Here is a 14,391-nt window from a genome sequence, read left to right as displayed (position 1 = left end):
CGAGGTCACCAAGGACCTCACCACTTGGGTGAGGCGGTCTCTGAGGATGAGCCCTTTATACTGAAATCTAAAGAATGGCGAGGAGCCAGCTGGTTCCGGGAGGTGTCCAGAAAAACTGCACTTCTCCTTGATTTCTTGGTGTCTCTTAAATAGAGATATCATCATGTTACTCACAGCGCTTGTTGTAGAATTCTAATTTGGTGCTTCCCTCTGTAAGTGGAACATTAGGAACGTAATGTCATCCTCACTCTTTTTTTAATCATAATAAAATTTATTTTCCTAATAAAAAATTAAAGACCAGTTATTTTATTAACCAAAACTGAAATCACCTTTCCCCACAGATACATGTCTCTTTCTGACCACCCTCAATTCCTTCGGTTTCTTCCTCAATCTTGACAGACGCCAAGCCCTGTGGATCTCTTTTCCCAGATCTCTTACATCCACCCTCTCCATCATTCCTGCCACTGATCAACTCTCCTCCCCACTCCTATAGTTGTCTCCTAACTGTCTCCCATCCCCAGTCTCTTCCTGCTCCAACAATCAACGTGGTTTCCACATCCACCTTTCTCAGTCACATCTCTTATCCCACCATTCCTCTGATGACTTTCAACGAATCTCTACAGCATGTCTAACAAAACTCAAACTCTATACTCTGGCATTCAAGGAGGCCTTTGGTGACTTGGCCCCAACCTATTACGGAGACTGAGGTCACCTTGGCATATTCTCCTTTCCCCTAAGAGGCCCACACTCACGTCCTCCACACCTGCTGGTTGGTTGTCTGTGAACAATTCCCTCCGTGCACACCATCTCTGCCTACCCACTCTTCAAGGCCAGCTCAGATCTTTCCTCTGCTCAGATGCTGAAACCAGAAGGAAGTTCTCCTTCGTTGAAACCTGCAGGGCATTCAATTTGTACCTTGCTTGTAGCATTTATCACCTCTGCCTTGCAGTTTACTTATCTATACGTAAGTCCCATCTGCTCTAGTGGATCATGAGCAGAGATGGTGCCTTCTCACCTTACCATCACCGAGCCTATTTCTGTGACTTTCTTGTTGCAGGTACAGAAACATTGGTTGCCTGAATCAAGGTTATAGGTTAAAAAAATACTATTGTGTTTCTCAGATTCAAGATTCCAATGAACTTTAAAAGGGAGCACCTTGAAATATAAAATCTCCTTCTCTCTCAACATTTCTACAGTCATATGTGTCATTTGAACTTAAAAAAAAAAAAGACTACTTTTTCTCTGAGAATTTTCCTCTAAGAAGATTTTGAAGCTAAAACTTCTCATAGTAATTATCTTTACCTATGAGAAAGGTACATATCACTTTTCACAAAATAAATATTCAATAAATGTTGCTAACTTGTCGTCTCTATGTATTAAATATTGATATTGTGTTTTTTTCCAATGGCATAAAAATATAAGTTAGACAAAAGATCAAACACAAAAAGTACAGGACAGAGAAAGAGTTACGTGTGGAGTAACTGATTTCACTTTTACTTCTTATACATTTTCTCAAAAACACTATCAGAAAAGTGTCTCGATGCATCTTCAGCATTTCCTACACTTATTACACATCAAAGAATCCTGGATCCAGTAGATTAGTTGTCTAATTACCCACTAATTTCAGTTTAACATACCCTCCCAAAGGTATATGAATGAGATATTAAAAGGAGAAATAACAGAAAAAAGAGCAAAAACATAGAGATAAAAATACAGACATCTGTGAGAGGATGAGAAAAGAAATGGAAAGATATTAAAAGAGAATAAAAAATATGAAAAGAAATATGGGGTATGTCAGCCCTCATCACCTCAGTAATTCTCTTCCACATCTTAGGCTCAGTAGATAAGCTGTAGATACTATTTTCATTTCCCTTCTTTCTTTCTTTTTATCACCACAGTGCCCCAAGCTCTGGATCATTGTCAGATTTCTTTACTCTTTTCAAAACTGATTTCAGACGTCATTAGCAGTGAGCAACCTAGCCTGCACCAAGAACAGTTCATTTTTGTAAAAGTGTTCATTGAGGAGAACTGGGTCCATGCTGATGCTGAAGAGGTTTCTGCTCAGCCTCTTTCATCCCTGAATTCTTCTCCGCTGCAGTGTACAAGGAGCTGTCAAGCTAGCTCCCATTATCTGCTGCCCAACACCTCCTCCTGTAACAGATGGGGCATGCTTTCACTGCCAATATTTCTGAAATGCTCGGCAAGTATATGCAATGATCCTATAAAGAAAAAGAGGCTCTTTCAAGCATCAACTAATCACGGAGTCGTTACAGCATATGTAAGGCTTTCACAAAGTACATTCCTTTGGAGCAAGAGTAGGTCTCTCTGGGCCAAGCGATGTTGTAATATCAATGATATAGACAAGGCTAATTAACAAAATATACTAACTCATGCTGATTGATGGCTAGAATTCCTGAGATTGTTTCATTAATGTTCCTATTCTGAACTAGATTGTAAACAAAACTAAAACAGACACAAAGTCTGTTCTGCTCATCATTATGTGTTTCCACTGACTAAAATATTGATTGACATGTAGAAATTACTCAATGAAAAATGTCAGATGAATGAATGAATGAATGAATGAGAGAAAGCTTAAAGTGCAAATTGTCCTGAGATATATAAAGCATTACTTTAAGACTGGATAACTGATACCAGAACACCTTATCAGAGCTGAGTTTGTTAGAGAGGGAAAGGAGAATGCAAAAAGGCTTTTGGAGGTTGATTAAAAGAAAGAAGAATGCAGAAATCTGACTCTAAGGGAACTAAGGTCAAACTCAACAGATTTTAAAATGTAATCACTGGTCAACTATGTTTCATGAATACACATGGAATAAATATTATTCTGTGAGTAGACTATTAAGGAAATGATTTATGGAAGAAAAAAAAAAGTCCTCCTTACTGAGAAACATCATGGACTGGGCATTAGTACATTTAATCGAGTTTATAACTTCCCTCACATAGAGTATATATTTATTTTCCTAAAAGGTTATTAAAAAGTTCTAACTTTCCAGTTCTTAGTTAATTTCTCAGGTAACTGACTTCCTGCTTTTATCCCAAACTTCATTACCTAAAGTCAATATAACTTAGTTATTTCACAGCTTCTTAACGAATTTCTCTTTAATAAATATTTTTTCCCACTTTCAAAAAAATTCTACTAACATTATTACTTCTATTTGTGACAAACTAATTTGTTGATATATTAATTTCTGTTTTGCTAGCTCTGTATTTTTTTCATCTTTCCAAGAAGGTGGTGAGATCTTTTGAGACCATTAAGGGGCAGATAGTAGAGCAGCCTATCCTGGGAAGGAGTAGCTGGAGCAAACCAACTGCTACATTAGTTTTCTATGCTGCACAACCAACTACCATCAATGTAGCAGCTTAAAACAACACACTGTTGTTATCCCACAGTTGCTGCGGGCAGGATTCCAAGCATGACTTAACTGGATCCTCTGCTCAGCATCTCATAAGGCTACAATCAAGGTGTTGGTTGGGCTGTGTTCTCATCTGGAGGCTCAACTAGGAAGAATCCACCTTCAAGCTTATTCACATTGTTGGCAGAATTCATTTCCCTGCACTGCGACTGAAGGCCTCAGCTTCTTACAAGTTGTTGGCAGGAAATTGCCCTCAAGGCCTAGAAGCCACTCACAGTTCCCTGCCATGTGGCCCTCTCACATGCCCTCACACAACATGGCATCTGACTTCTTCAAGGCCAGCAGGAGAGTCTCTCTCACTGCAGTCTGCTGAGACTGAGTCTTATACAACTAAACATATTCATGGCAGTGATATCCATCACCTTTGCCACTAGTTAGAAGCAAATAAGAAGTTCCCTCTGTGTTTGGTGGGAGGGGATTCTACAAGAGCTTCATTCATTGGAGGTCACCTTAGGGTATGTCTGCTACAACCACCTAATTTCACCTGAGGCCCAAATTTTCAAGCTGAATATACAAACTCCTCTGGTGAAGAAATGTTCTTATAGTCACTGATGATTGATCATTATAGTGACTTTAAATTCCAGCCCTAAAATTCCCAGTTGTTCTAACAATTTTAGGCTAATTCTAGCATTTCCTTACATTTTCTGAAATGAGAAAATATCTAAGAAAGGGGAGAAATTATAAAGACAATTTGGTGAGTTAACTAGAAGCAACAATCATAGCATACAGGGATAATCAATGCCAATCTTGTACAAAGTTGTGAGGATTACAGCCTGCTGCATTCTATAAGTAGCTTAGCACCAATAAAGGTTTTTTATTTTTAGATTTTTCCTAACCTCTGTTTTAAAATTTCTTGGGTTATGGTTCCCATCTATAAAGCTTCTTCTACAACTATTTTCTCTGAAGTCAAATAACAGGGAAAGCCAATTATCATCTTCTCTTCCTATGGAATTTATCCAAATAAAAAAAGTCTTTTGGCTTCCATGAAACAAAGAGAAGTTAGGCAGCGGACTCAGAACCCGAGAAACAGACAAGTACTTAAAAATCCCACCCCATTACCAAACCACCACCACCCACTTCTTTAATTTGTTTTTTCTCTTTCTAATGCCAAAAAAGCTTTTACAAATGTCTCACCAGTTTCATCCCCTTGTTTAGGTACTATTTTGACATGGTCTTGCCCCTTTGTATTGTTCATTCTTTCCTTTGAAATTTGGACAATAGACAGGGAGGGTGAGAGAGGGCATATTGGGTACAATCAAAAGTAGGAAAAGGAGGCTAGCTCATCAAACATCTTGAACTTGATTCCAACTCTTTTAAACTTGTTGAAATCTAGAATGTGTTTTTTCAAATACTCTTAATTTAGAATCAAGATCTATTTTTTTGAAAATGAATTCCATATGTTTCCATCCACTTATACTTAGCTTATTAAAGACACTGTAAAGATTATTTGAGGTCAAATCTTGTTTGAGTCTTTTTAAATTTGTTAAACTTTTAGGCCATGGGTTAAAAAGAGGGATGGGAAAAAACTCTTTCTTCCTTAACCCTGAACATTGCTATTCATCTACTCTGTGCAGAACTATTTTATTCTTCACAAAACTAAACAAATTGGTTTGCTAGCCAGAATAGTCATCAAGGCAAAAAAGTATTTCAATAAAACTGACTGATTTAATTTAGCATTATAATTTTAAAATAGTATAGAAATAGAATTAGGAAAACTTTTTGTATAAGGCTTCCCCGTAAACCCAGAAGGAGAAGCACATTGTTTCAATATAATGCTTCCATGAAAGAGCTTCACATTTAGCCAGAATCCCAAGGAACACACTTTTCCGGCTCTCACTCTTCTTCTACCTCAAGGTTCTGAGACAGCTTTAGAAAAATCTGGTGAGGGGCCAGCCCCATGGCTTAGTGGTTAAGTGCGTGCGCTCCGCTACTGGCGACCCCGGTTCGGATCCCAGGTACGCACCGACGCAACACTTCTCTGGCCATGCTGAGGCCACGTCCCACGTACAGCAACTAGAAGGATGTGCCACTATGACGTACAACTATCTACTGGGGCTTTGGGGGAAAAAAAAGGAGGAGGATTGGCAATAGATGTTAGCGCAGAGCCAGTCTTCCTCAGCAAAAAGAGGAGGATTAGCATGGATGTTAGCTCAGGGCTGATCTTCCTCACAAAAAAGAAAAAAGAAAAATCTGGTGATTATCAGAATCATGCTTCGTTCTGATAATGTATGCTTGGGACCTCGACTCCCAAAGAAGTGCATTGGCATCAGATCACCCTGTAGTGGAGGGACTTTTGTCTGTATGTCCATGACACACGCCTTCTTTGCCTCCATTTTGTTTTTTTTGTGAGGAAGATCAGCCCTGAGCTAACATCCATGCTAATCCTCCTCTTTTTGCTGAGAAAGACCGGCTCTGAGCTAACATCTATTGCCAATCCTCCTCCTTTTTTGTTTTTTTTTTTCCTTCCCCAAAGCCCCCAGTAGATAGTTGTGTCATAGTTGCACATCCTTCTAGTTGCTGTATGTGGGACACGGCCTCAGCATGGCCGGAGAAGCGGTGCATCGGCGTGCGCCCGGTCTGAACCGGGCCGCCAGTAGCAGAGCGCACGCACTTAACCGCTAAGCCACGGGGCCGGCCCATTTTGCCTCCATTTTAAATGAGTGCTCTGGAAACATGGCCAACAGGAGGAACACTAGATGAGAATAGATAGCAAGCCAGCTACTGTTGTTATCCACAATTTCTTCGAGAATCTCTTTCTTAGGTCCCTGAAGGCTTCACTATCACCCAAGACTTTAGCGTGAGACGGGTCTGTGCACATCTCAGTGAGATAAATCTCCCAGCAGCAAATATTCTGAAAGCAAAGGGGAGGTGATCTCTACAGAGGATAATCCACCATAAATGCACTCAGACCTATTTTTGGTAATTAGAACTATAGAGCTTTACAATTTCTCAAGCCCAAATATGCTCCAATGTAGGAAGAGATCCTATGAAACAATTTAACTCCCAGCCCTTTCCAGATACCTACCATAGGTTTAACAAAGATAATTGTGGGGGACAAAGCATCTGTTGTAATTTTAAGTTTAATTTCAGAAAGTGAAAACTTTTGCTCCTTATTGTTTATTTACTTATATCTGACTTGGGCTTGAAGGGTATTTGAAATAATTTTACAAAAGCACAGGATAAAATTTTTAAATGAATTCAGCCAATTTGGCTCTTCACCTTCCTAGAAATCCAGTAAATGAGAAAAACATGATTAGTTACAAGACGTATAATACCTTTAAGTAAAAGCAAACTACTGTAACTCTCAAGAGAAGTGCAGATCTTCTGGGTACCAAGACCTTGGTACACTGGGTTGTTAGATGTGGATTTTAACAAAAAAATTTAAAGGAGAAAGTTTAGCAAATTTTATCCTGGATTTTAACCAAATATTTCAGATTTTTAAGGCTTAATTTGGGTTCTCTATTCATTCAACACATATTTTTGTACTCACTTTAGTCAGGCACTGTGCTAGGCACTGGCAAATCAACAGATAACGACATAGTTTTATTCTCCGTCCCCTGGAGCTTGCAAAAGGTCAGGGAGACCAAAAGTTAAGTAATGTTAGCAGAAAATTAACTAACAAGACTTATGGTAAGCACACAAAGACAAAATACTGAGGGCTACATATAAAAGAGACACCAACCTATTTGTTAGGTCAAGGCAGCCTTGCCTAAATAAGTGATGTTCATGCTGAGACATGAAGGATGACTAGACATCCAGCAGCTTAGAGAGGGGAGTGGAGATGGAAGGGACCACGCAGGCAGGGGGAAGAGCACACATGAAGGCCTCAGGGGTCTTTAAAACTACTTAAAGGACGCACGCACATACACACACAAAAACTGTCCTTATTATATTGTATTAGAATATAATACTATATGGGAGTATTCCAGAAGGAAAAGGTACTATTGCTGTGAACTTCTGTTGCTTTTGCACCTGCTCATCAACACCTTTTGGTAACAGAATGTTACTTTTCCTTTGAGGTACCTCCCCTACCTCAGTCCATGTAGTTTGGGTGGGGCTGATTGCACCATGGCCTCCTTCCCTCGGTCCAGATCCGGCCCATCAGAGTGTTGCATCCCTCTGGGAGTGTTCCCAGGTAGGCTAGTGACTCAAACAGGTGAGTCTGAGCCAGCCTAGGAATTTCTGCCAGAGCTACTGAGAGGCTGATTGGGTTAGTCTGGAGTTCTGGGGGCCATGTTACCACCTTCTAGACAGAGCCTGCCTAAAAGAAGCCAATACAAAGGCAAGCAGAGTGAGCGATGGAGAGACACCAAGTCATCTGAGCCCCTATATCTAGATACGTCAAACTCTAGTTAAGCAAACCAATAAATTCTCCCCCTCCCACTTTATTTATTTTTTTGCTTAAGCCATTTTGAATTGAGTTATCACTTGTAACCAAAATAATTCTTATATTAAAACTATACAAACAAAGCATTTATTTTCCTTTTAATGGATTCCACATGAAACTATAAAAGAACCATTGGCTTTCCACCACTGCCCTTTTTCCTTCCTAGTTAGGTATTATTTGTTCTAAGATGTCTATTTTCAGTATACCTTTTCTCATCTCCATTAGGTCCCAGAATAATAAAAATATGTTTGGATCTGCCAATGCACAATAAATCCTTGCTTTAAATTGGCAGTTCTCGGGCCGGCCCCGTGGCTTGGTGGTTAAGTGCGCGCGCTCCGATGCTGGCGGCCAGGGTTCGGATCCCGGGCACGCACCGATGCACCACTGCTGAGGCAGCGTCCCACATGCAGCAACTGGATGGATGTGCAGTTATGACATACAACTATCTACTGGGGCTTTGGGGGGAAAAATAAATAAATAAAATCTTTATTAAAAAAAAAAAAAAAAATTGGCAGTTCTCCCTGATTCTTCTATTCACCCATTTCCATTTCCCACTCCCCAAGGCGTTCTTCATTCTCTCTGCACTCCCACACCACTGGCTTCACCCCCCTACCAGACTAGCAGCCCCTTAGTGTCAGAACTTTGTTTCATCTTTAGTTTTTACTCTTTAGAAGTATCGGATACTCTATGCCTGAAGGCTACGTATAAATGAGAATTAATTGACTCAAAATCTTTAGCAGAATTCAAATTACTGTTTGCATTGTGGGAAAAAGAAAATACAAGGAATTCAGAAATCCTATGGTGTTTTGTTTGCTTGTTTTTTGAGTCTGTGGGAGGAGGGGACCTTTTATAAGTAACTTAAAAATTCACCATTTGAATTAATAAAAATTATTCAACTTTTCCTGCTTATTGTTTCAAATTTTATCCACTATTGCAGTCATCCTCATAAGTATCATAAAATTATCTCAAGTATGCACCTCCACTAGGGCAAACCTTAGATTTTCCGGCTATACTTACAACTCTAAGTACGATCCTAGAAACAGCCTTTCCTCTGTTCCCAGCAATAGTCTCTTCTCTTATCAAAGCATTTAAAATTAATTCAACAAATCTCAGGGTAGTTAGGTATTCGGTCTCTGGAGGCAGACTTCTGGGTTTGGACTCCAGCCCTGCCACTTACTAATTTAGGTAAGTTACTTCCCTTCTCTAAGCCCAACCTTGTCACCTGTAAAATGGAGATAGTAATGGCACCTATGTCATAGGGAGTTTATGGGTGGTCAGTGAATAGCATCAACAAGGTACAGAGCCCTGTGCTCTGTGCTTTACAAAGCATTCATCATGGGTTGTGTTTGCATTCCTGTCCTTAGGAACATCACCCTCTAGCTTGCCCAACATCAAACTCTCCTGGAGCTGAGGGCAAGTAGAATGAGGCTGGCCCACTACAAAGTCACAGAGCTTTGGAGGGCATGTAAGGGCGCTGTGGTTTCTAATTAAATTCCTTCTTCACAGTAAAGCCTAAAGATGTGATTGTAGCAATGAGGAGATCCCAGGAGATCATGTGATGCATGCCCCTGGCCCCGAAGCAGGACACTGCCTTAAACCAGCAAGGAACCTCTACGACCAACCTAGACTCCTGGAGTGAGGGGTCTTATCAGACAAGAGGACCACCAAAGTGTTCTTGATACTTTTGAACTCACTTTTCTCCACTCACTTCCTCCACCCTCCAGCCCGTCTCCTTTGACTGGCACATGGGTTTCGGTCTTAAGTGATCAGGCTGGGATAAAGCACTTCTTACCATGGAACACTTTCTCTTCCATTTACTTCATTTGGCCACTTTGCAAAGAAGAGGAATTGTGGAATTTTCCAGGTTACTACACAGTGCAAACCCTTTCTGCACACGTCTTATTTGCAGCCACATGACTTAATCACTTAAACAATTCACAAATCCCTCCTCACAAAATTACTCGTTAGTGTATGGTACCATCCACGCATAGCATTTCCTAACTTTAAAATACAGTTAAAGATATGCCAAAAAATAAATAAGTAAAAGAGGAAGATACAGTTAGTAGACAATTGGGGAGGAAATTCTAATTTGCTAGATGCCTCCCCAACACTTTTTCTTTAACCAAACCACTTGGTAATGACTACGTCCCTGATAGATTTGCTTTGGAAGTATCTCTATGAGTATGGATTGTGGTAAGTGAAGCTTATAAATAAAAGATTACTTGTCAAATTAGATATATTCACACATATTATAATTTAACCTCAATATACTACCTATAAGGATGATAAATAAAGGCATTAACCAAAAATGTTAAGTACAATTTAAGGATTAAGATAGTGTCCAAAGAGAAAATTATCTATCGTGCAAAGTTAAAAACTATCTGTGAAGACAGAGGTCTGGTTATTTGAGGGAAATGGGTGGGGTCCCCACAGTCAGATGAGTTAACAGAGCTGTGAGGGGAGGAGACAAGCAACCTTTTAAGGAAGATTTTGGTTTTTTCTGTCTAAGTGGTATTGGGGAAAACTCTATGTGTTAGGAAGGAAAATATTAAGACCTTTAACTTGGATTTTAGAAATTTCATCCCAACACATTATACGAGGGTGTTTTTTTTTTTTATAAAGAAGCATAAGGCACAGCTTATGCTGTGTGATAAAGATGTGTGATAAAAAGTGTGATAAAGATGTGCTGGTAGCATACGAAGAAACAATCACACCAATAATCTAGGACAATAGTAAGAATGAACGTATAAGTGGTCCATTATCTATCATGGTAGCTAAATGTCAGATTTCCTTTCTTAGAAAGACAGAGATATCCACAGACAAAGACTAATTCAGAGAGTTTAAGCAAAACAGCTTTTCACCAAACTATAGAGTTTAGATTCTAGCCAAGCAACCAAATGAGAAATGGATCTGTTCACTCAGAAAATGAATTAATAGAACATATCCAGATTCTCCAACTGTGGGCATACAATTATTTTTATTTTGTCTTCTTTTCAGGAAAAAAGTCATGGATTAATTGGTCTATAGTCAAGCAAATTTCCTCTGTAGAGACATAAGAGATACAACTTGTAACACAATTGGCCTGGACTGAGAGAAGAGAGATTCAAAGGCAAGATAAAACCAGCAGGAGTGAGAGAGCTGTGACTTTGCATGATTCCCCAGTATCTGCGTGGATTAAACATCTCTTCAGGATTGCAGGCCCCGTCATTTCTGTGTTGCTTTGTAATCATAATGACACACTTGGACTGTTTGGTCTGCCAAACTATCTAGTAAATTCAATTTTCAAATACCAAGGCACTGCATGGCATGGTGCTTTTACCATTACTGTAGCCTAGGAAGTAACTTTATGTGTGGATTGCCAAGTGGGAATAAAGCATATTTGGGAGTCCTGTCTTCATAAACCTGTTCAATTCTCATCTTCTCAAGCTTCTCTCTCCAATAGGAGCATCAGCAGCTTCTGAGTGGGATGCTTTCACGAGCATAGAAATTTGTCATGGAGATCCCAACTGAGCAACTGATCCCAAGTGATCCCCAAACATCAAATTAGAGAGTAAAATGTGACATGAATTGTTATTTGCAGTCCCTTCCTCCTTGCCATCTGCTCCAGCTCAGCCCTGACCACTTATCAGACTGAGCATATGCAATAACCGTCGCATCTTTAACACCTCCGTCTTAATTCCAAGCACTCCTTATTCCAAAGCCTTCTCTCTGCCAAAAAAAAAAAAAAAAAAACAAGACTGCTCTCAATTTCTCTCAGCAAAGATCACACGCTGCTGCACTGAGCTTTCAGGGTCTACATCCCATCTGCTACCTGGCAGAAAAAGACCCTTCAAAATGTGTGACATCATCTGGGGTGAAGTCCCACTATTATCTTGGACAAATTTAATGGCGATTGTGGATGATATGTTTAACACCCAGTCTTCCCAGTTCTATTAATGTTCTGGTCCATTCGCCTTTATCTCCACTTTGTTTCTGCTATACAAACTTATCTTGGACCTTATAATTAACATAACTGATGTATAGCCAAAATCTTAAACACCAGCATTCCACACTCTAACCACAACACGCTAGCCTTAGAACTTCCTATTCTTTCATTTGCTTACTTTTGAACACACCAAAATCTTAAACTCCTTGCATCTCCATTTTCTTTCAATCTACTTTATATTCCAGTGTTCATTGCTTTTGATATTTCAACTTTGTTGACCCTTGTCCTTCTGCCACACTACCAATAAAACTTCAACCATAGATCATTCCAAACATCTACTTTCTCCCTTCCAAACTCTGGGTTTGATGATTAAAAAATCACACACACATACATATGGTATTATTTCATTATAAATTCATATTTTAATTTCTTAGCAAGCACTTTAGCAATATTAAGTAATGTTAAAGATACACACACTATAAACCACAGAGATCCTACCAATACCCTTGAAGAACTTTTGAACATGTGGACAAGGAGACATGTACAAGAGAGTTCAGGAGAGCCGTGTCTGTAATGGCAGAAAGGCAGAAACAACCCAATTGTTATTCAGGGGCATGGAACAATACTTTCTGATATATTCAAACAATGTAATACTATATAGCAGTCTAAATGAATAATTTAGATGCATCAACATGATATACCTAATAAATAAAAGATTGTGTTTGAAAGTTGTAAAATGATAGAGTATAACATTTATGAGAAATTCAAACACAATAACAACAGCACATAGTGTTTATGAATAGACATATTATAATAAAAGTTTCCTATCTATATGGCAATGATGATGTACACTATCTTTAGGAAAATGAAGAGGGAAAGAGAGGAGAAGTATCATGGGAGGAGAAGGTAGTTGATATTTCAGTAAAATTTAGTCTCTTAGAGGTCTTATAAAAATATGGGAAAATGTTAACAACTCATACCTAGATGGTGCATATTTGGGTTTCTAGAGGGTATGTGTTATACTAATTATACGGTTTCTATATGTTTGAAATATATCTTGATTAAAAATAAAAATTAGATTAAATAAATTCAGGGTTTCAACCTTAAATATCCCTTCAGCTGTAGGCAATCTTAATGGCCATGGTCAGCCCCCTCTAATTCCAGCATCCTCCTTCACTCTCATTTCCTTCTTCCCAGAGGAAATAAAATAAGAATTCCCTTGAACCAGACCTGATGGCCTAGTGGTTAAAGTTTGGCCCTCACCACTTCAGCAACCTGGCATGCACTGGGGCTTTGGGGAGGGGGGAAAAAAAAAAAAGAGGAAGATTGGCAACAGATATTAGCTCAGGGTGAATCTTTCCCCACAAAAAAAAAAAAAGAAGAGATCATTACTTTAAAAAAAAAAAAAAAGAATTCCCTCAACTTCCTGTCCCTATTCACATATCTACAGCTATGAGCGCCTTCACTCTTCCTCATTTGTATCTTTCTTGGCTCAGTAGAAGAGGATCCCCTCCTTCAGTTCTCTGCATTTTTCCCCCTTCAAACTCCTTGGTGATCTCCTTCTATCGATAACACTTTGCTCAACTTTATCCTCACCAGCTCTATTGAAGGCTTTCATTCAACAGATAAATACTGACCCCCGAGCGGATTCCAGACCTCTGTTAGGTGCTGAGGACTCAGCTGATCACAATACCAATGTGAGCCTTGCCCTCATGGAGCTTAGGCACTACCTCGTGTTCTCTGACGGCACTTTCTTTTCAGCCAAAAAAATGCTCAAGTCTTTCCCTTTCTCCCTCCTTCTCCTCATAACCAAGCTTCTCAAAATACATCCACAGTCACTGTTTTCACTTGCTCTCCTCCTTAACCTACTGTCCTCTGACTTCTAAAGTCTCTCTTGACAAAGTTATGCATGGATTTCCCATTTAATACAATGGACATTTTTAAAATTTCTTCTCTTATCTTGACTTTTCTTGAGTGCCTGACACTCCAAATTTTCTTGAAATTCCTTCCTTACTGTCAGTGACATTATCATTTCCTGGATTTCCTCCAACTAATGTGGCCACTCTCTTGTGCTATTCACCCCCAAAACGTGGTATTTGCAAGATTACTTCCTCAGGTGTTTTGGTACATTCCACATTTTCCTTGGGGCTCATTCACTCTCATAATCTCTAGGAACCCCTATATTATGCTGACTCTTAATCCATGGCCCCAATATACATCTCAGTCCTGGATTCCTTCATTATACACCGTACTGCCTACTAGATATCTCCACTTGGGCAGGTGCCTTCAACCAACATATCCAGGAAAGGGCAATAACTCTCCCACTGATAATAATTATAACAACTGAGAAAATACAAAAAAAAAAAATACTGTAAAATGACTAAGAGCAACCCAGGCAGCCAGGATTTGAAGTGACAAGATCCTGAAGAGAAGGGAAGCACACTGAGGTGAGCCTTGTGTTCACAGCAGCCTTTCCTCTCAGGACATTTGTCAATTTGTCCCCAGAAACAGCAATCTACAGTTGGAATTCTATGCTACAAAAATGGCCAGGACTTGAAGGATCAAGATTCTGGCGAAAGGAAACTACAGAGAAGCATAACCAATAGTCTGCATAAAATGTAGAACGTGCACATGCAAGGTGAATCTCT

This window comes from Diceros bicornis, chromosome 23 (assembly GCF_020826845.1).
Source record: "Diceros bicornis minor isolate mBicDic1 chromosome 23, mDicBic1.mat.cur, whole genome shotgun sequence".
Lineage (NCBI taxonomy): Eukaryota > Metazoa > Chordata > Mammalia > Perissodactyla > Rhinocerotidae > Diceros > Diceros bicornis.
Note: the sequence above shows the minus strand (reverse complement) of the source record.